Source organism: Lithobates pipiens, unplaced genomic scaffold (genome assembly GCF_037356315.1).
Source record: "Lithobates pipiens isolate NorthernLeopardFrog02 unplaced genomic scaffold, aLitPip1_a1.2 Scaffold_16, whole genome shotgun sequence".
NCBI classification, from domain to species: Eukaryota; Metazoa; Chordata; class Amphibia; order Anura; family Ranidae; genus Lithobates; species Lithobates pipiens.
The window spans coordinates 444,052,387-444,075,509 of record NW_027507748.1 but is presented as its reverse complement, the minus strand read 5'-3'; the positions used below and the strand labels follow the sequence as shown (position 1 = coordinate 444,075,509).

Below are 23,123 nucleotides of genomic sequence, written 5' to 3'. Positions count from 1 at the left end.
CCAGCAAGGTGCTTACTCAGGAACGAAGTCTTTGTCACAGACGTTGTTGCAGAACACGTAGGGAAACTAAGCTGTAGAACACTTGTAGGATACCTGAATCTTTCAGCCTGCTTGGCGATATCCACAAGACCGGATTCTCTCCGTTACTTCAGCCCTTCCAGGCTCTTGTTAAGAAAACCAACCCGTACGTGGTGTTCTTCTAAAGAGTCCTCCCCTGGAATGCTTGAAATATACTGGGTCTCTCCCAAGCCGGAGACGGCACCCATCCACCTCAGAATCCTCCTTTAGTTTCCTTGCCTCGGGACATTAAAGTCGGGTGGATCCGCACCCCAGGCCATAGCCTTCCTAGGGGCTGGTCAGGAGGACCAGGACCATGTAATCAGCATATCATACTGGACCTGAACCCCGAACCATGTGACGTCTGTAAATTAAATGGACACAGCGAGAGGGCCACTCCCACTGACCTGGCTCCGAAAGAGTAACTCAAGCACCTGACCAGACCATAGTTCCACGCCTGCTACAAGAGACAGTGCCCCCCCCCATCCAATTCCCCCCCCCCCCCCCCCCCTGTTGCCAGGCTGAACATCTCACAGTCCAGTCAGACTTATACAGAAGTCAAATTTAGACAAATAAGCCCAAACCTAACTGCAGTTTAGGTAGAGTTTAATTTTGAAAAACGCATAGTGGGTGCTCTTCAGGAGCCGCTGTTACATAAAAAAATGTTGCTTGTCTTGTAAAAAACTCACAAACCAAGTTACTCACAAAAGTTTTACTGTATATTAAAAGCCCAAATACTCTAAGGTGGTCCCCATAAAGTATGGATCCATCAGTTAAGAACCCCTGGATGTGTCATCCAAACATTGATATGTTTTATTATACTGGTGTCAGTAAAGATTACAAAATAGGAAGTTCCATAAAATACAGGAGCGTTAGGTACAAAGTAATGTACTGTCAGCTCATATGGATTAAATGCTGCATTGTTGTATATCCGAAAACAAGCCAAGCTGAACTGGCTGGTCGCTAAATGGTCCCTATTGTGTGTTTTGTTTTTTGTCTCGTGTGTGAAACTGGCCTAATAGTTATAGTAATTGTTCTCTGGTAATATGAAAGCTAACACAAATAATTATGCCGGTCATATGGGCGTTATTTACTGTATATATCCTCATTTTTATTAGAGTGCTTGCTCACGGGCTGGCTTAGTGTAACTACATCTGCATTTCTCAGACCCAGGCAGCCCAGGTACTGTATAGTCAGTGTTCAGTCTGTTGTTGACATGAATGACTGTGCACATGTGTGTGTATGTGGATGCTATCCTAAACACGAATATAGAGTACAAATAGAAAATTGAATGAAAAATAAATGAATGACAGGAAGATGAATGAAAGGTCTGCCTCCTCCACTCATAGATTGTTTTCACATTCATAGTACATTCAGTACAGTTTCTATGAATAGAGGAAGGGGGCAGAAAGGGTTGGCATAATCCGCATTCTTGATGTGTGCCTGTCACATATCTTTCAGTTACATATACAGTGCCTTGCGAAAGTATTCGGCCCCCTTGAACTTTTCAACCTTTTGCCACATTTCAGGCTTCAAACATGAAGATATAAAATTTAAATTTTTTTGTGAAGAATCACCAACAAATGGGACACAATTGTGAAGTGGAATGAAATCTATCGGATATTTTAAACTTTTTTAGCAAATAAAAAATGGAAAAGTGGTGCGTGCAAAATTATTCGGCCCCTTTACTTTCAGTGCAGCAAACTCACTCCAGAAGTTCAGCGAGGATCTCTGAATGATCCAATGTTGTCCTAAATGACTGATGGTGATAAATAGAATCCACCTGTGTGTAATCAAGTCTCTGTATAAATGCACCTGCTCTGTGATAGTCTCAGGGTTCTGTTGAAAGCGCAGAGAGCATCATGAAGACCAAGGAACACACCAGGCAGGTCCGTAATACTGTTGTGGAGAAGTTTAAAGCCAGATTTGGATACAAAACGATTTCCCAAGCTTTAAACAACAGCAGGATGCCTGTGGCCAATCATAGCTCAGGCTGTGTAGTACACGCCCCACACTATATAAGGCCGCCAGCGCGGCGGCCTTGTGTAGTGTGTTGGCGTCTGTAAGAGTTAGTGAGTGTTCTGTGTACCTTCAACACAGTATACACCGATCGTTATCAGCCAATTTTTCGTTCTTGCTCTTCTGTAGTGGTTTTTGTCTGCGTGCCCTGACCGCAGTATACACCGCTATATTCACCTATATAGCTAGCTATATTTCTCTTAATAGAGCTGGCAGTCAGTGGTAGGAGATTGTGTGTGCTGTCTGCGTGCTCTGAACCCAGTATACACTGCTATATCCATCTATATAGCTAGCTATCTTGCTCGTTTTAAATAGAGCTTGCAGTCAGTGGTAGGAGATTGTGCGTGCTGTCTGCGTGCTCTGAACCCAGTATACACCGCTATATCCACCTATATAGCTAACTATCTTGCTCGTTTTTAATAGAGCTTGCAGTCAGTGGTAGGAGATTGTGCATGCTGTCTGCGTGCTCTGAACCCAGTATACACTGCTATATCCAACTATATAGCTAGCTATCTTGCTCGTTTTAAATAGAGCTTGCAGTCAGTGGTAGGAGATTGTGCGTGCTGTCTGCGTGCTCTCAACCCAGTATACACCGCTATATCCACCTATATAGCTAACTATCTTGCTCGTTTTAAATAGAGCTTGCAGTCAGTGGTAGGAGATTGTGCGTGCTGTCTGCGTGCTCTGAACCCAGTATACACCGCTATATCCATCTACATAGCTCTTCTCTATTTGAGCCATCTGCCATCTGCAGGAGTTAGTAGAAGTTGTGTGTGCCTCCAGCACAATATACACTACCCAATTGCTGGTTTTCCCAACTCCCTTCAGGCCATTACCATGTCTGGAAGGCCAGCAAGGAGAGGCAGACAGGCGTGAGCTGATAAAAGAGGGCAAGCAGGCTCTGTGTCTAGAGACAACAGTGCTGGTCGTGGACGCGGTGCATTGTCATCATCAGCACGTGCCCATGGGACACGCTTGTCCTTCTTTTCGGCAGCTCGACATGTTGAGCCGCAACATGCCAAGGACTTGATAGAGTGGATGACCAAGCCCTCTTCATCCTCCTCATCGTCTCTCACCCAGGCTCAGGGTACTAGCAAAGCAGCTGCCAACGCATCGTCTTCCCTCCTCTCAATGTCATCATCAGTGACTCCTTCCCTAGACCCACCACGTCCTCCTGAGGAGTCTCCTGAACTCTTTGAGCACAGTGTTGGGTACATGCTCCAGGAGGATGCCCAGTGTTTTATAGGCTCTGATGATGATACTCAGCTAGAGGAAGGCAGTAGCGTGAATGCCGGGGGAGGGGATGCTCAAGAAGGACAGCAATCTGGCAGTCACGTTCCACAAGCTGCAGCATACTGCCAGGTTTGCTCCAGCGATGAAGAGGGAGGGGATGATGAGGGCACTGACTCCACGTGGGTGCCTGGTAGGAGAGAGGAGGAGGAGGAGAAGGCACATGTCCAACGAGGCAGGATGCCCTCCGGGGGCCAGCTTAGGGGCAGCACACTGACCGAATCACACCGCAGAGCTCCGCCTGTGCAGGGCGCTGCCTCTGCGCGTTATTCTAACAGTTCTTTGGTGTGGGCCTTTTTTGAGACGAGTGCATCAGATCGCACCGCTGCTATTTGCAACATATGTCTCAAGCATATCTCGCGTGGCCAAAACATCAGCAACTTGGGCACCACATGCTTGACCAGACATATGTTGACCTGCCATGCAGCTCGTTGGCAAGCGTACCTCAAAGACCCACACCAAAGAACAAAGCGGACCTCTCCTTGCTCCTCATCAGCTGGGATCTCCAACCCCACTAGACCTTCAGTCCTCTCTGAAACCTGCTCTGAGAGGAATGAAGGTGTAGAATTAGGTGTGTCACAGCCAAGTGCTTCCGGGCACTCTGCTAGCAGTACACCCACGTCCGATTATAGCAGGCAAATGTCCCTGCCTCAGCTGCTGGACCGGCGAAAGAAGTTCACTCCCAGCCCTCCACATGCCCAGCGGTTGAATGCTAGCTTGGCTTAATTGCTAGCACTTCAACTGCTGCCTTTTCAGTTGGTAGACTCGGCCCCCTTCCGTGAGTTTGTACAATGTGCGGTTCCTCAGTGGCAGGTCCCCAAACACCACTTTTTCTCACGGAAAGCGATTCCGGCTCTCTACCGGCATGTGGAAGGCAATGTCCTTGCCTCGCTGGACAGGGCGGTCAGCGGTAAGGTGCATATTACCGCTGACTCATGGTCCAGCAGGCATGGACAGGGACGTTACCTGTCTTTCACGGCCCATTGGGTCACTCTTCTGGCAGCTGAGGATGCAGGACAAGGTGCAGTAGTGTTGGAGGTTGTTCCGCCACCACGCCTCCAAAATGCTACTATTGGTTGTGACACACCTCTCTCCTCCACCCCCTCCTCTTCTTCTTCCTCCATGGCCTCTTCCAGTGCTCTGTCCTCAGAACCAGCAGTGCTCCGTAGGCGTTCCAGGGGCTACGCAAGTACGCAGTCAAAACGATGCCATGCCGTGCTTGCGCTGGTTTGTTTGGGGGACAGGAGCCACACTGGGGCGGATGTTCTGTCAGCTCTGCAGGGGCAGGCCGAGAGGTGGTTGATGCCACACCAGCTTAAGCCAGGAATGGTGGTTTGCGACAATGGCACCAACCTCCTCTCCGACAGGGACAACTGACCCATGTGCCCTGTGTGGCTCACGTCCTTAACCTGGTGGTGCAGCGGTTCTTGGGCAGGTACCCGGGCTTACAGGATGTCCTGAAGCAGGCCAGGAAAGTCTGTGTGCATTTCCACCGATCATTTAGTGCCTGTGCTCGGCTGGCTGAGCTCCAAAAGGAGTTGAACCTGCCCAAGAACCGCCTTATATGTGACATGCCCACCAGGTGGAACTCAACGTTGGCCATGCTGCAGCGGCTGCACACACAGCAGAGGGCCATCAATGAGTACCTGTGCGACTACGGCACCAGGACAGGGTCAGGGGAGCTCGTTTTTTTCTCAATACGCCAGTGGGGTATGATCAGGGATGCATGCACTGTCCTGTCACCGTTTGAGGAGGCCACAAAGATGGTGAGCAGTGACAGTGCCTGCATCAGTGACACTGTACCTCTTGTCCACCTCTTGGAGCATACGCTGCGTGGAATAATGGACAGGGCACTTGAGGCAGAAGAGAGGCAGGAAGAGGAGGACTTCCTTGCCTCTCAAGGCCCCCTTTATCCAGACAGTGTTCCTGCTGTGCCACCCATCACACAGGAAGAGGATGAGGATGAGGATGAGGAGGAGGAGGAGGAGGAGGAGGAGGAGGATGATTGTGTCAGCATGGAGGTGGAGGCTGGCACTCAGCAGCAGCAGCAGTCTTGTAGGGATGATTTACTGTCCCAAGAAACCCGTGGACTTGTACGTGGCTGGGAGGAGGTAGCTGCAGATCATGTTGTCCTTAGTGACCCAGAGGACTCCGGACCGAATGCCTCAGCTAACCTACTCTGCATGGCCTCCCTGATCCTGCAAAGCCTGCGGAAGGATCCTCGTATTCTTCGGATCAAGGAGAGGGACCATTACTGGCTGGCCACTCTCCTTGATCCACGGTACAAGGGTAAGGTTGCCGACCTTATCTTGCCGTTGCAGAGGGAGCAGAGGATGAGACATCTCCGGGAGGCCTTGCAGAAAGGTCTGTGTAACGCATTCCCAGAGACTGGGAGGTTGCAAACTCCTGGTCCTGGACAACGTGTTGCTGAGGCATCGGTCAGAAGGAGCGGTGGAGAAGGTGGCCATCTGACCGATGCTTTCAGACAATTTTTTAGTCCGCAGCCCCAAGGTATGATCGGTTCCAGCAACCATCGCCAGCGTCTGATTTACCTGGTGCAGGAATATCTAGGGGCAAGGCCAGACTTGGACACCTTTCCCACCGAAAATCCTCTGGCTTACTGGGTCTTGAGGATGGATCATTGGCCAGAGCTTGCACAGTATGCAATTGAGCTACTGGCCTGTCCTGCATCCAGCGTTCTTTCGGAACGCACCTTCAGTGTTGCTGGTGGCTTTGTTACTGATCACAGGGTGCGCCTGTCCACCGAATCAGTTGATCGACTGACCTTCATCAAGATGAATCAGTCTTGGATCACCCACAGCTACCATGCACCTAAAGCTGATGTAACCGAATAATTTTTTTTGAAATATCACATCCCTTCAAGACTGCCTATGCTGATGCTGAGCGACTGTCCTGTTATGTTGATTGTCTATCCTCTTCCTCCTCCGCTGATATGTTGGAAGAAAAGTCTTGGTTCTGGGTGATGCCACCAGCCCAATTTTTCTGCCCCTGTTTAACAGGGGCATTTAATTACAATTTTTGATGCAATGCTTTGCAGCAGGGCTAATTCCTGCACTAAAACTAGAGTATATGGGAGAGGTTGCAGTGTCGTGGCACCAGCACCAGTGCCTAAGGCCCAATTTTTCTGCCCCTGTTTAACAGGGACATGTAATTACAATTCTTGATATAATATTTCACAGGAGGGCCCGTTCCTGTGCCCACCCAGAGTAACTGTGAGGGTTTATAGTGTTGTGGTACCAGCACCACAACCACCAAAGATCAATTTTTCTACCACTGTTCAACAATGACATGCAATTACAATTCTTGATATAATCGTTCACAGCAGGGCGCTCCAGCGCCCACCAAGAGTCACTTTGAGGGCTTACAATGTTGTGGCAAAACCAACACCTTGTTCCGCCATTTCTGCAGAGCATATAGGGCAGGCCCCTACTCTCAAACATCCAACTTACAAACATCTCCTACTTGCAAACGGAAGGAGACAACAGCAAGTGAGATGAAAAAAGACGGACGGCAAAACAAATTATACAGGGGTGATAACCCTTCCCTATGTTTTCCAAAAAGCTTAAAAATAGTTTTTTTGACTGGAGCTTTACACTTTAAAAATTTACCAGTTGAAAATTACAAACATATTCAACTTAACACAACAAATCTACACAGTCCCTGTCTTGTTTGCACCGCCTGTATACTGCTGTTATGAGTATATAGGGCCTGGGGGCCACACGTATTTCATTTTTTTAATATGGGTACGGGTTTCCCCTTAATATCCGTACAAGGCCCAAAGTGGGGTGTTCGGGTCATCCCTACTGCCAACCAAAAACCAAGGGGACAATTTTTGCTGCGCTGTGATGGATGGATGGGAAATCCTCCCTGAAGACTACCCCCCCATGAGAATACACTGATCAGTGCTGCCAGCTATAGCCTGCAGTACTGATCACATTGCAAAAATCCAACAGGGCAGTTGTACAGAAGTCATTTGGAAGTAGATCGACTTCTTTACAACCTCCTTGCCCATACAAAAAATTTAAATTTGACCGATGCCTGTGGAACAGGCCAAATTCCGATTCTTGTATGGCTAGGTTAAAGTGGTAAAGTCATGTATCGCATACTAGCACATTATGTGAAACTTACCTTAGAATGAAGCCCTTCCAGCGGTGAGCTGTCACCACTGACACGGCTTCCATCTTAACCTGTTTTCCTTCCGGGTTCACGGACTCCAGCTGTGTGACTGGCTGGCTGCAATGACATCACTCCCGCCATCTTCAGCACAGGAATCTGAAGAAACAGACCAGCTGGCTCTTCCTTCAGAGCACATGCATCCGTGATGTCACCAGATGCATGTACAGTACATACGGTATCTCCTAAACGGTGCACGTTTAGAAGATATTTACAGTACCTATAGGTAAGCCTTATTGTGATCTTACAATATGTAAGCCCAAAGATACAGTATCTGTGCAAAAATATGGTAAAAATGAAAAAAAAATATATATATATATATATATATATATATATATATATATATATATATATATATATAATATTATATGAGAAGTGAAAAATGTGATGGGTTGTGTGTAATAATGAAAACATATTAATGAATACATAAAAAGGAGTCAAACTAATGACCACAAAATTAGTGGTGATAATGTGTAATATGGATCAATCATGCTCTAAAACGGAAAGGTCCTGCAACATGTGCTGATACCTAAACACTGAAATGTCAATAAGCACGAACCCCAGCATGAGTACAGGGAAACATAATTTGATGTAATATGGCGATTACGCTAAAGTTATACTCAAAATATGAGTTATCATCATAAAACCAATAAATAATTAAAATATGATCTACTAAACTTAATGTATTGGGTATGGTGAAATGAGGTACCTATTCGGGAACTTCCCATAAGGGATCTAAGGGACAATTGCCCATAAAAAAAAAGGATTCAAGTGAGTGTGATATTATCAAACTCAAGTGAAACCAATTAAAATATATATGTCTCAGTATAAATATATACATTTTGTGCCTAAGAAGCATTTATGTGTATAAATACACCAATAAGACAAATAACTGCATAACTAGATAACAAGATGATAAGATGTAAAGCAGAAAGAACATGGACATTTAAGAGGTGTAAGATAACACCATGTTTTTAGTCCATACACACAACGATAGCATACCAATCCAAATTGATATGACCACTAGCCCGACATACACCTGATGTCTAAATAAATACTAGAATCATGGTTATGACGGTATGCAACCATTGTGCAGAGACGTCCCACACAAGTGTGCATAGACCCGCATTGCGCTGTCCATACATTTCATAGTGATGGCATGGACTAACATTTCTCATTAAATAGTAAAAACAGAACAGAACAGGAATGCGGGCCCCATGTATACACTGGTATGTCTCCCCTCCAATTATCCAGGTATGGCTCACAAAAAAGAGAAAGTGTACATGGCCAAAGTATGAGAGCCAACCAGTTATAAGGATTAAATGAAGGTAGGAGGAAGTTTAATCCTAGTGGGATTCTAATGTCTAAAGAAAATATCCAGTATACTTCGCGCTTGCAAAGTATCTGGAATTTATTACCTCCTCTTTTTGGAATGACAATTCTCTCTATGCCTTGTATAGAAAGACTGGTGGTGGTATCTTTATGATGTATGATTGTGATTCCAATGTCTAGCGACATTGGTTGACCTATTTCTTTCAATGTCATACAAATGATCATAAAGTTGATCCCTTAATCGACGTACGTGCGTCCCACATACTGAATATGGCAAATCTCGCAGGTGATAACATACACCAAAAATTGGGTATTACAGTTAATAAAAGAGGAAATACCGAAGATATCTCCATTTACACAGGATTGAACACATTTGCCTTTTTTGATGTACTGACAGTAATCACAACCTTTTTTGCCACATTTGAAGTTCCCCCTGAAGTGCAACCAACTCGACCCCGACTGTTCAGAGAAGAACAGACTAGGTGAAAAGGAGCCACCCAATGTGGGTGCCCTATGGGACACCAACTTGATGCCACCAGAGAGAACCTCATTGTAGATGGGATCACTGTACAAAATGGGAAGATATTTCATGACAATATTCTTGATTTTAGTAAATTCTAAACTGTATGGTGTAGAAAAAAAACGGAACTTTATTGGGGGACGACAGATGTTTTTGTTTATGCTTGTTTATTTTCATCTTATTTTCCTGAAGTAACATATCTCTAGGAGTGGCACTAGCTGCAGTAAGGGCTCTGTTAACTATTTCATCTGGATACCCTCTGTCTTTAAACCTCTGAACCATGTTACTAGCCTCCATCTGAAACGTTTTAGGTGAACTGCATAGGTGTCTCAACCTGAGAAGTTGTACATATGGTACACCTCTAATTGTATGACTAGGATGGGCAGAGTCTGCTCTCAAAAGAGCATTACCCGGGGCGTGGCTTGACGATGGAGCTGTGAGGCCGCACATCCAGGCAGCTCTGTGACCTGACAATGTTTTCTATGTCCGCTCCAGGCCGGAACCCCAGCACACCGACCACGCCAAAAAATCTGGACATTTCTACCTATTTTCTGCGTGGTCCCCCATCTCAGCCGAGGGCCACGAGATCCTACATGGTGCCGCCGCGCATGCATGCTGCAGCCACGGCCCAGGCCAAGAAATCACTGAAGGGCCCTCTCCATGCGCTACAGGAGCCTCGTACATCGGGGACCAGGGCGGACTCACCGATCCCCTCCCGGACATCCCATGGAGGGCACACAGCTGACCCTGGAACCTGGCTCACCTAGCTACCCACCTGTGGAGTCATGGCGAGAGATACTGGCACTGCTCCCCACTAAGCAGGACATTGCAGAATCTACAGCCACAATTGTGAGTACTCTCTCTAAGGAAATCAATGAACTTAACAACCGCATTGACTTGGTAGACTCACGGGTGACGGTAGTGGAGGCGGCGACGAACACCTTAGAAGCCAGGGTGTTAGCGCTGGAGGACACCCAGCTGGGCTAATGATGCCATCTCAGCATGCTGCAGCTCTCCGTCAACGACGGGGAAAACCGTAGCCACAGGAACAATGTACGGCTGTGCGGTCTCCCCAAAGCTACCTCAGGGGGAGACCTCAGGACCACCGTCACAGCTATCTTTAACAAGCTGCTGGACAAACCCAGGGGAAGGGACACCTCCACCCCTACAGACGTTTTGGCCATGGTCCACTTTTACTCCGTCAAGGAGGAAATTATGTGGCGAGCCTGGTGGGCCCAATAGACTTTGATGGGGCCACCGTGCAGGTGTTCCTGGACATATCACGCCTCACGCTGCAGATGCGGGGCATGTTGCGCCCCTTGTTGGAGGTGGACCTATCACTGGGGACACCCTTTCCATCTCATAGTCCTCAAGAGAGCAGTGACACCTTCGCCTTACGGTGGCTGGACCAACTCTTTTATTTGTTTGCATTCCTGGGGGTGCAGGAGACCTCCGTCCCGGACTGGTTGGATTTCCTGCTCACAACAGACCCTACAAGACCCCCTCTGCCTAGACCTCAAAGATCCGGCAGAGGCAGGTACCGTTCCAGATCAAGAAGGGAACCCAGAGATGCCCTCATCTCGCCTGAACCATGACATACGCACTGAAGATCTTACCCTCCATGATAAGTAGACTCTGTGCTTCTATTTTTACTGGGCTGGGGGTAGGACCTGTGGTACATGCTAAACAAACTGTGGCTGTAGAATTGCAGCTGGTGAAATATCTTATTTAGTGGCACGTTACGAGTCCTAGCTAATCAGCCAGCGGCTTGCTGTCCTAATGCCATGCTGCCCATTTATCCCACACATCACCCCCACACAGGGGTCCAGAGTCCATACCTCTAGGGACATTGCCCAAGTATTCCATGACTACTACCAGAAACTCTATAATCTCCAGGCTGGGGAATCGGAGGCGGCGATCACTACGAAACAAGCAGCGGCGGGGGGATACATCCGGGCTTTCTGCATGCCTACTCTACCCATTGAAATCCGCACCTCGTTAGAGTCATATATTGCGGCCAACGTATTTTGGGCGGCGGTGGCTCAAACGAAGCCCCATAAGGCGACAGGGCCAGATGGCTTTATTCTGACCTACTACATGACTTATATGGCCTCCCTGACTCAGCATTTCGTGAATGCCTACAATCACCTGAAAGGAAACGCGGTCGTCCCGACGGACTCCCTGCGGGTGTTCATATCGTTGATTCCCAAAGAGGGGAAGGATTTGTTCCAATGTGGAAATTACCGCCCCATAGCGCTTCTGAATGTTGACTTAAAACTCTTCGCGAAAATACTCTCGAACAGATTAATACCATATATACCAAATTTGATCCACTTTGACCAGGTGGGGTTCATACCAATGTGGGAGGCGAGAGATAATACAGTCCGAGTTCTCAACCTCATCCATGCAGCGTGTGTTCAAGGAAGGCCCCTTCTTATGCTGTCAACGGACGCTGAAAAGGCCTTTGACAGGGTGGCCTGGCACTTCATGCGGGCCACCCTGGAACACATCGGCCTTGGCCCCAACATGATGAACTGGGTAATGTCGCTTTACTCAAAACCGTCGGCAGCGGTACGTGTGAACAAGTGGTGCTCGGAATCTTTCTCAATCGCGAACAGGACGAGGCAGGAGTGTCACCTGTCCCCCCTAATTTTTATTCTGACATTGGAACCGCTGATGTGTCACGTTAGGAATGACCTGAATATTGCTGGCATACAAAAACCATCTGCACACCATAAAATCGTGGCGTACGCAGATGACTTAATTTTTTTGTTTCCAACCCACATACCTCGCTTCCAAACATACTAGAAGCACTCCGGCAATACGGCAACCTGTCAAACTATAAGATCAATTGCGCCAAGTCGGCCGTATTGAATGTCTCGGTCCCCGATAGCGAAGCCCAAGGTCTATGCTCGTCTTTTCCATATTTCCAGATTTCCTGCTGGCATTTACCAATAAGAGACTACGACAGTTGACAGCGGGAGGGAAACATCGCTTAGGAGAGGTATGGCCCTCGGGAGATCTTCCAACCACGCAAACTGTCACAGAGCTTACTGACCCCCCACTTGACTTGTTCAGTACCTACCAACATTTTCTTCAAGCCATACAAAAGGGTCCCTACACTCCACAAAACCTGACACCCTATGAATCCATTTGTCATAAAAGTGAACCAGTGCAACATGCCCACTCGCTTCTGTACAACCTCTTGAACAGTCAGGAGGAAGAGTCGACCCCACCATTTATCCGCTAATGGGAGAAAGACCTGGGCACTGAATTTACTCCACAGCAGATAGGGAAAATCCTAACTTTAGCCCATAAAGCCTCCATTGCAAACCAATACCAGGAATCAAGGTATAAGATAGTTTCACGCTGGTTCAGGGTCCCGTACATACTGAACAAAATGAATAGAACAATCCCAGATACCTGTTGCAGGTGCAATTCGGAAACAGGGACTATGGGCCACATTTTCTGGGCATGCCCGGCACTAAGGAAATTCTGGACAGAGGTAATTGGGACGATAAGGAACCTAACAACCGTGGACGTAACGGATAACTCAGCAGCGTGCCTTCTACACCTAACCGATAGACCAATTAGGAAATACAAAAAGACCCTCACGATGCAACTCTTAAATGGCGCGCGGGCCTGCATCCTCGCGCTGTGGAGACAATCTCAGCCCCCCTCCAGAGTCCTGTGGTACTCCAAAGTCAATCACATCCTCCAGATGGAAGAACTGACTTCCACCCTTTACAACACGGAAGAATTATTCCGTCATAAATGGAGGCCCTGGAGGTACTTTATTGGTACACGAGAATACATTCGCGAGGTGAGCAGTACCCCCATCCCAGAAAGCTAATGAATATTTAACAATGTAGGCCATATCTGCTATGGGTGGCCCTTCGTCTTCTGCTACCTCCCCCCTCCCCCCCTTTTTTTTCTCTCTCTCTTCTACCCCGCCGCCACCCCCCCTCCTACTTCGCCCCCTTCTCCTCCTTTCTCCCTTTGAATACGCTCTGTCCTCACCCTAGCCTCTGGGGCATAGATGAATCCAGGGGCTCAGTCCCCGGCCGGAGAATGTATAACACTGGTTCATGCAGATCTTTACAAGCCAGGTCGCTGTGGTCCTCCATTATATAACCTCCATTATATCACATGTTTAATCAAGACTATTCTAGTTATACATTTACCTTTTCGAATGCTGAGGACAGAGTTTCTTTCTTCTGTATAGAAATAGTATGGCTCATTCTTGTGAGCCTAGAGTTAATTTGTTACCTATTCTTGATAAAATGTAACCCTTGATTATGTTGTACAGTTGTCTGTTATACACATGCTAATAAAAGAATAAAAAAAGAAAAAAAAAAAGAAAAAAGAGCATTACCCTTGGTAAGCTTCCTGTACAGGCTGGTTTTAACTGTCCCATTTGTCCCTGTTAATCGCACATCCAAAAAGTCTATGGTGTTCACACAAAGGTTACCTGTAAACTTTAAGTTTAGAGTATTGTGATTGAAGTATGAAAGCCACGTGTCTAAATCTGCCTTGTCATTGGATATGACAAATAGAAGGTCTTCAGTGAAGCGGCAGAAAAACACAGTGTCTAAACTGCAGGGACTATCATGTCCAAAGATGCGGGACCTATACCGCCAACCCATGTATAGGTTGGCTAATGAGGGCGAAAATTCCCCCCCCCCATGGAGGCCCCGCATCTCTGGAGATAATAGCCCCCGTCAAACATGAAGAAGTTGTGTGTTAATAGATACGCCAAAGATTTTAAAATGAATTCCTGGAGTATTAATGAAAATTTACCATACTCCTTTAAAAACCAGGCTACTGCCTGTAGACATGATGTGGAATACTAGAATATAGACTGACCACATCGCAACTCACCCACCTATTGTTGTCACACCACTTGAAATCATTTAGTTTATTGAGTAAATGCTTGGTGTCTCTAAGATATCCAGGGAGATTCAGAACTAGGGGTTGTAGTTGACTGTCCATCCATTCACCCAAACGCTCGTTAAGAGAATCTATGCCAGCAACTATAGGTCTGCCCACAAGGGGGGTTAACCACTTATGGATTTTGGGTAAATGATGAAACACCGGCATAACTAGGCAGTCAGGGATGAACAGCTCATTTTCTTTTTGGGAAAAGAGGCCAGCATGAACTACTCCATCCAAAAGAGTGGATAAAGCTTTTCTAAAGGGGATTGTAGGATTGGATGTGAGTGATTGGTATGTGTATGTGTCAGATAACTGGCGTCTCTGAATCCAACACCACTACAATGCCTCCCTTGTCCGCATTCCTAATAACAATAGTATTGTCTGCTGCCAACATTTTAAAAGCTAATCTCTTGAGTCAAATTCTGGGTGGTCTGCCCTTTACGGCATCTACAAGCTAGGCGAGTCAAGTCACCCTCCACCATTTTTTGAAAAAGATCCAAATCCTTACCCCTCGATGCCACTGGATAAAAATCAGATTTACATTTAAATGTTATATTATTTTGAGCATCAATGGGATCAACAGGGGATGGATCGGATTCCTTTGCTAAGTAATTTAAATCCTGCAATGTGCAAACTTCTGTAAACATTTTTGGTGAAGGAAGAGGAAACTCACCAACCACGATGTCGCCAGGAGAAATCTCCTCTCTGTTGACTGGGAATTCAAAATAATGTTTCTTAAGGGTTAAACTGCGAGAAAACTTGTTTACATCCAATAAAGTTCCAAAAAGGGAACAAATTCAAGCCCTTTGCCAATAAGCTTATTTATTCATCTTTTAGAGCTCTTTTTGAAACGTTGATAACATTCCGGATTACATCTTTGTTTTGCAACGCAAAGTGTAGTGAGAGTCCCTTGGAGCTTTTGTGTCGCCTGCCACCTCTCCTTGTTTTCTTATGGAAGGTTTCTTTTTTGTTGTTTGGCTGGCTCCACGAGTGTTTCCTGGTCTACGATCATTACCGGGTCTTGTTTGCCCCATAGACCTTGTGAATCAGTCAGACGAGGAATCTGATGCTGTATTGGCACCGCTGGTTCGCTTTCTTGATCAGAAAAACCTGATTTGCCTCGATCTCTTTGTGACCGTCCCGGAAAAAATTGTGGCTTTGTCCATACATAAGCTTTGTTACTCTCATAATTGATTTTGTCTCGGGTCATCTTACCCCTCTTATTATCTGACAGATGTTTTCATCTTGTCCAATTTTTTGTTTAGTCGTCCATCCAAGTCTTTGAATCCCTTATGGGTTTGTAGGGAGGCTACATCTTTTTGTACCACAGTCATAGCTGCTTGCAGTATTTCAACCTCTTTCTTTTTTGATGAAATAAGAATTTTCATAAGCTTAAAAGGAACATGTATTAAGTGTATCAGTCCATTCTTTTTTTCAAGTGTTCATCAAATAATTCTGATGTGGGAAATTTTCTTAATTCTCAATCCACGTGGCATCTGTGCCAAAGATAAGTATTCTGTTAAGAAGCTAATGTCCCAATATGCTCTTATCTTTTTGGCCATTAAATGTTCAAATTTCCTGAACTGGGGTATCAACAAAACCCCATCATCATCTGTAGATTGAGACGTGTATGTCTGTGATGTTTGTCTTAAGGGGTTGTTAGACAGTGCCATGAGAGTTTTGCTGTATAAAGCTTCAGCTGCAGGCAATGATGAAGCAGTGTGATCAATGCTTGTGTTAAAGGCAAGCTCTTATAAAAGTGTATAAACAATCTAGAGGATTTGTAAAAGTTTCCAAAATGAGAAAACCTCCGAGCTGGTGGAAAGGTATGTGTACAAAGACCAGAAATCCAGATAAAGAGGTGGGGTTACCAGAGCTACAGGTAGGTCCACTGAAACAAAAGGTTTTTCCTCTAAGCCCTTGTACACACGGTCGGAGAATCCGTCGGAATGTGTCCTATCGGACCGTGTTGTCGGATAATCCGACTGTGTGTGGTATGCATCAGACTGATTCCGTCGGAATATCCGTCGGACCCAATTTTCCAACATGTTGGAAATATTTTCCGACCAACTGGTTCGATCGGACATACTCCGATCATGTGTAGAGAATTTTGATCGGACCAAGTGCCACGCATGCTCAGATCAAATTCCTACATCAAAGCTATTGGCTGCTAGTCCCATCGTAACGAAATTACGTCATCACGTTCTGAATGATCGGATTTTTCGACAACTTAGTCCGACCGTGTGTATGCAACAGTTTCGGACAAGATCCAACAGGCAAAATCCGACGGACAAAATCCGACGGATTTGGTTGGCAGAATGTCCGACCCTGTGTACAGGGGCTAAGAGATGAAGAGCCCCAGGTGCTGGCTAATGCATATAGCAAATCAAGGTGAGTAGAAAGTTCTGGACAGCCGCACTCCAAATTAAATATCTTGTGCCTTTATTGAAATATTGGGATCACACTATACAAGCCACAGCAAAGCAATATAGGAACAAGCTGGCGTTTTTCTCTCTAAACAAAGTGCTTACTCATAGCTAATAATCACTAAAAAGACTGACAAATATATACTGTTTGTGAGCGGCGGATGTCAGCGGTGACATGTCCGCTGATATCCGATCCTGTCTGTGAAATCCAGATGGATGGAGACCCTATTTTCCATCCGTCTGGAGGACTGGATCAGATGAAAGGCAGCCTGTCTACATCCAATCTCCCCATAGAGGAGAGCAGAGATCTAACAGGTCTGTCTTTGCACAGTGAATGGAGATGGACCTGTCATCCACCGGCTCAGTGAGGATCAGTGGAAATTATAGGGAAAGGTTCTATAAAAGTTTGTTTTTCTAATCGTTAGTGGGTGAAATAAATGTTTGTTTTTGACAGCAGTGATGAGAAAATTCAAAGGTTGTAAAAAATTTTCTTGAATTCATTTATAACAGTGTATGTGGTTTGCATTTGGTAAAGTCCATTCCTAAATCAAATGTTAAAAATAAATGAAATCTTTCAAACAACAAACAAATGTCCCGGGAAGCTTCATAGACTTTCTCCAAGAATTTTTATTTGAGTACCGGTGCGATGCGGGAAACCCTGCGATTCAGTGACGCTTCCTGCATCACACACTGGTTCACACTGAGATCTGCGAACCGCTGGGGCAGTCAATGTAAAGTTAATGACACCCCCAGATCGGTTCGCAGTGCGAAATGTCAAATTATGCAGGAATCGAATAGCATAGGTGTGAACACCCATGTGATCCGATTCCAATGCGGACCAAAAAAATGGGTTCTGCATTATTTTGGTGCAAATGCAATGTGATTTGGCTGAATCTGCATCGCGCAGACATCATATGTGATCTGCACAGCAACATGTGATGTCTGTCATCGCACAAGTGTGAACCCAGCCTGAAACTCTACCCAACTGTGACCAGCTTAAACCTGTGCAATTCAGACAATTATAGATGAACCCCAGCTGTGTCTGAAGTAGGGTGCCCACGTGTCCCGGATTGCCCGGGACATTCCCGCAATTAGCAGGTCTGTCCCGGATCCCGGGCACCTTCATTCCGGGACAATAACGTGTCCCGGAATGAAACTGATGCAGCCGTTTGTGATTTTCCATTGACTGCTGAATGTCAATGATGTCATTCGGCCGGGCCAGCCCAGTGGTGTACCGTGGGGGTGGGCAGCCCAATTGACTCCTTCCAGGCTCCAGCCTCTATAATCACCATACACCTCCAATGAGTCAGACACTCCTCAGCACCTGGGTTTCCCCCCCCCCGCTCAGGGACTCCAGTGGTCCAGCCTGCCCTGGCTGTCCCCCATGATTCCTCAGGTGCGGGCCACAGGCAGCCCATGTGTGTGAGGGGCGGTGCTCGATGCAGAGTGCAGACGAGTGTATGGCGGCTGCTGGGGGAGATCCCGGCCTGCGGGGGATACAGAGGAGCGACTGGGGGATAGCAGACATCTATGGATGATCTTCACGGAATCCTGGAGTGGTGAGTGAAATCCACCGATCTACCTTATATTTGTGTGGGGGAGAAGTCAGTAGTTTGAGTAGTGCAATAAGGAGTATAGTGGTCAGGGGGGTCAGGTAGCTAGGTGCAGGAGACAGGGAAGTCAGTGTAGTGGGCAGGTAGGTCATGGTAGAGGTCAGGTAGGTTATAGTGGTCAGGCAGGTCATTTTAGGGGTCAGGTAGGTCAGTATAGTGGGCAAGTATGCCATTTTAGGGGTCAGGTAGGTCAGTATAGTGGGCAGGTAGGTCAGTATAGTGGGCAGGTAGGTCAGCGTAGGGGGTCAGTGTACTGGACAGGTAGGTCAGCGTAGGGGTCAGTGTACTGGACAGGTAGGTCAGCGTAGGGGTCAGTGTAGTGGGCAGGTAGGTCAGCGTAGGGGTCAGTGTAGTGGGCAGGTAGGTCAGCGTAGGGGTCAGTGTAGTGGGCAGGTAGGTCAGCGTAGGGGTCAGTGTAGTGGGCAGGTAGGTCAGCGTAGGGGTCAGTGTAGTGGGCAGGTAGGTCAGCGTAGGGGTCAGTGTAGTGGGCAGGTAGGTCAGCGTAGGGGTCAGTGTAGTGGGCAGGTAGGTCAGCGTAGGGGTCAGTGAAGTGGGCAGGTAGGTCAGCGTAGGGGTCAGTGTAGTGGGCAGGTAGGTCAGTGTAGGGGTCAGTGTAGTGGGCATGTAGGTCAGTATAGGGGTCAGTGTAGTGGGCAGGTAGGTCAGCGTAGGGATCAGTGTAGTGGGAAGGTAGGTCAGCGTAGGGGTCAGTGTAGTGGTGGGCAGGTAGGTCAGCGTAGGGGTCAGTGTAGTGGTGGGCAGGTAGGTCGGTGTAGGGGTCAGTGTAGTGGACAGGTAGGTCGGTGTAGGGGTCAGGTAGGCACTTGGATCAAGGGACTTACCCAGCAAGAGCGCAGGGTGGCAAGTGCCACTGCATCTGGTGGCAGGCTATGGGGGCAAGTGACACACCACATCTGGTGGCAGCCTACGGTGGCACGCTGTATCTTGTGGCAAGTGACACGCTCCGGGTTCCCAATGATTCTGCATTATGGTGAGTTGAACTATTTCATTATATATTACAATGTAGTAATAGAAATAATATGATTTGATCACTCGCCCCTGAAATCCCCGTCAACCCCCAGACTACATTCAACACCCCCCCCCCCCCCCCTCCTTGGCAAAATTGTCCCTGAATAGCAGTTTGGAATTGTGGTCACCCTAGTCTGAAGGATTGCATGTTTCACTTTTTTTTCTCTGTATCTCCCTGTACTTTTATCCTAAAGAAAAAAAAATTTAATAAATAAAAAATCATTTTAAATAACGGCAGTGCTGTTATATACTTATGATCAGTTATGTAAACCTTTTAACATAGTTTTCAATATTTTAAAAAAAGAATGAAACATCATGGTATGTATTTACTGTGAAGAAAAATGAAATTATTGTTTTTACATTGTTTTCACCAAGAATTACTTTGTGATCCTAACATATCTGCAAAATCTAGAATACATACAGACCAACATTTATGTACATTTATCTCATGCAACATACCTCTTCTAGATAACTTGCACAGCTTCCCTTCCTGTAATAAAAAGAAACTGGCAAGCATTCTTCCTATTTATAGGCAGCGTGTCCTGCCCCCTAAGAAACTGAAAGTGAAAATAACTAGCTGCAGATCGTTTCCTGGAGACACGAAAAATTACAATATTCTACGTGCAGGAAGGTTTTAAAGGTCATGGTTGCCTGGATAAGTAGATGTGTGTACTTTGTGATTCAGCTTTATTCTGCTACCACCAGACCAGACTCAGGAGCCCTGAAACACAATATAAAAAAAGCATTGTAAGCTTTCAAATGTTTTCATTGTCTTAGTCCTTGTACACACGGTCGGACATTCCGACAAAATCCGTTGGATTTTGTCCGAAACTTGTGTTGCAAACACACGGTCGGACAAAGTTGTCAGAAAATCCGATCGTACGTAACGTGACAACGTTATTTCGTTACGACGGGACTACGTTCAGGCTAGTAGCCAATAGCTTTGGTCTAGGAATTTGATCTTAGCATGCGTGGCACTTTGTCCGATCGGAATTCTCTACACACAATCGGACAAAGTCTGATCGGATCATGTTGTCGGAAAGTTTTATAGCCCAGCTCTAAAACTTTGTCCGTCGGATATTCAGACTGAAACAGTCCGATGGAGCCCACACACAGTCGGATTATCCGACAACACGGTCCGATCGGACATTTTCCGTCAGAATGTCCGACCGTGTGTACAAGGGCTGACCGAAATGTTAGCCTAGTTCTATTTCCCCTGTCCTTTGTTTGATTTACTTTGACTAAGATGGTGTAGCCCTCTTTCAGTGGTGGGGGCGATCAATGGCCCTCTCCTATAAGTGTGTGCACAGGACGAGCCAGGTGTGCCTGGGCACACCCTAATTACCCTGTGTGGTGCAGATTCCCCCATTTTAAACCCTTGATATTTCACCAAAGCCCTGTCCTAAAAATTTTTTTAAAAAATAATAAAAAAAATAGGATTTTTTGTACTCACCGTAAAACCCTTTTCCCTGTAGTTCACCGACTGACACAGCTTCTTTCTTAGACCATCGGGTTGTTACACCACCTTCAGGAAGGGACTAGGCAGAACATGTTAAAATGTTATAATAAAACTAGAACTTTCTAGTTCTGTCCAAGGGCGGCCCCTTAGATAAAAAGCCCTCAGCCTGCTACTGCAGCCTCAGTACGTCAACAAGCAATATAATGTAAAAAAAAAAATAGGAGGGGTGGGTGCTGTGTCAGTCGGTGAACTACAGAGAACAGGATTTAACGGTGTGTAAAAAAATCCTATTTTCTCTTACGTTCACCGACCAACACAGCTCCTTTCTTAGACCATCAGGATGTCCCTAAGCAGTGCCAAAACAAGGGGTGGGAAAACAGCATAAAAACTTCACCCACAATGGCATGTGGGAACTAGTATAAAAACTTTACCCACAAAAACGACAGTGTGTGGGAATAACCAAGAACTTTTTTACCCACAAAAAAACAGAGTGCTCCTCAATCTGGGAGTCACTAACTCCAAACCGCCTCAGAACTTGTGGTAACAAATGCAACAGTGCATTTACTTAAAGGTACTGTGTTTTTACCAAAAACCAGGAAAAAAAATGTAAGTGCAATTGCAATTACACGGCCGCCTGCAAAACTTTGCGGCCAAAACAGGCATCATACAACCTTGTAGAATTTTGTAAAGGTGTGAACAGACGACCAAGTCGCAACTTTACACATTTGAGCGACAGACGCTTGATGTCGGAAGGCCCAAGATGTTCCAATTGCCCTGGTGGAGTGGGCCGTGACCGGAAAGGGGCCTACCCCTTCAAGGCGTAGGCCTGTACTACAATCTGTGTGATCCACCTGGAAATGATGGCTGATGAGACCGCCATGCCTTTTTTTGGACCAGCCATTGAAAAACAAACAAGGAGTCTGACTTCTGAAAGAGAGCCGTAGTAGACAAATACACCCTCAGAGCCCGAACCACGTCCAGTGAATGGAGGGCCACTTCTTTGGGATGTGTCGGTTTAGGACACAGAGATGGTAACACAATGTCTTCATTAATGTGGAATGCAGAAAAGAAGGTTGCGGACACAACACCATCTTATCCTTGTGGATAACCAGATAGGGTGACACGCAAGACAAGGCCGCCAGTTCCGAAACCCTCCTGGCCAAAGTAATGGCCACTAGAAAGAACACTTTCTGAGAAAGAGTCAACAGAGGGATCTCTCTGATATTTTCAAATTCAGATCCCACGGAGGTAACGGTGGATGCACCGGAGGAACTACATGCTGGACCCCTTGAACAAATTGGCTCACCAGAGAGTAAGACGCCAGGGATCACTGAAAAAAGACAGCCAAAGCTGAAACTTGTCCCTTAATGGTGCTTAACGCCAATTTCTGGTCTACTTCTTGTTGTAGAAACAGCAGGATCCTTGATATAGAAAAGGAGCGCGGACGCCACCCTTTCTCCTCACACATGGAGATGTAGGCCTTCCAGGTATGATGATATATCTTCCAAGAAGATTTCCGTGCCGAGTCCGAAAGACCCCGGTTCCTCAACACCTGGCTCTCAATAGCCTAGCCATGCCATTAAAACCAGCGATGGTAAAGCAGGATGGAGAATCGGTACTTGAGACAGAAGGTCCTCTCGTAACGGCAGTCACCATGGGGCGTCTGCCACCAGGTGCACTAGGTATGCATACCAGGGACACTGAGGCCAATCTGGGGCAATCAGTATTACTGGAATCCCCTCGGCCTCCACTCTGTGGAGCAGACGTGGTAACAGTTTCAGCAGAGGAAATGCATAGATCAGCTGGTACTGATCCCACGGAGCCACCAGCGCATGTGACGCGTCTGCCCAAGGATATCTCGACAGCTTCCGATTGAGACGGGAGGCCAAAAGATCCACGTCTGGTGTGTCCCATTGCAGGCACAGTAGCCTGAACACCTCCGGATACAACGCCCATTCTCCTGGGGCGTTGCATCCGGAGAATGGAACTGATTCCATTCTGAACCTCTGTACTTTTACAAAGCAATTGAGGGCTTTTAGGTCCAATATTGGATGCACCCCTTCCTTTTTGGGGACTACAAACAGATTGGAGTAGAACCCCTGGAAACGTTCTGGCTCTGGAACAGGTAATATCACCCGCGCGACTCAGCAGGTCCCTTACTGCCCCATTAGAGCCTCCCGGTGAGCAGGGAGTATGGGTATTCTGGAGGGGAAGAATCTGTTTTGCGGTCAAGAGAGGAACACTATCTT

General features: G+C 46.6%; 1 protein-coding gene across 1 annotated transcript in view; it reads right to left on the bottom strand.

Annotated features, from left to right (window-relative positions):
- The window catches only part of LOC143983255 (lysozyme g-like), a 92,151-nt gene extending 72,187 nt beyond the window's left edge, over positions 1 to 19,964 (bottom strand). The window contains exon 1 of the mRNA XM_077482727.1: positions 19,875 to 19,964. The gene's annotated coding sequence lies outside the window, so the exon portion shown is untranslated. The remainder of the gene's footprint in view (positions 1 to 19,874) is intronic.
- Between the last annotated feature and the right edge of the window lie 3,159 nt (positions 19,965 to 23,123).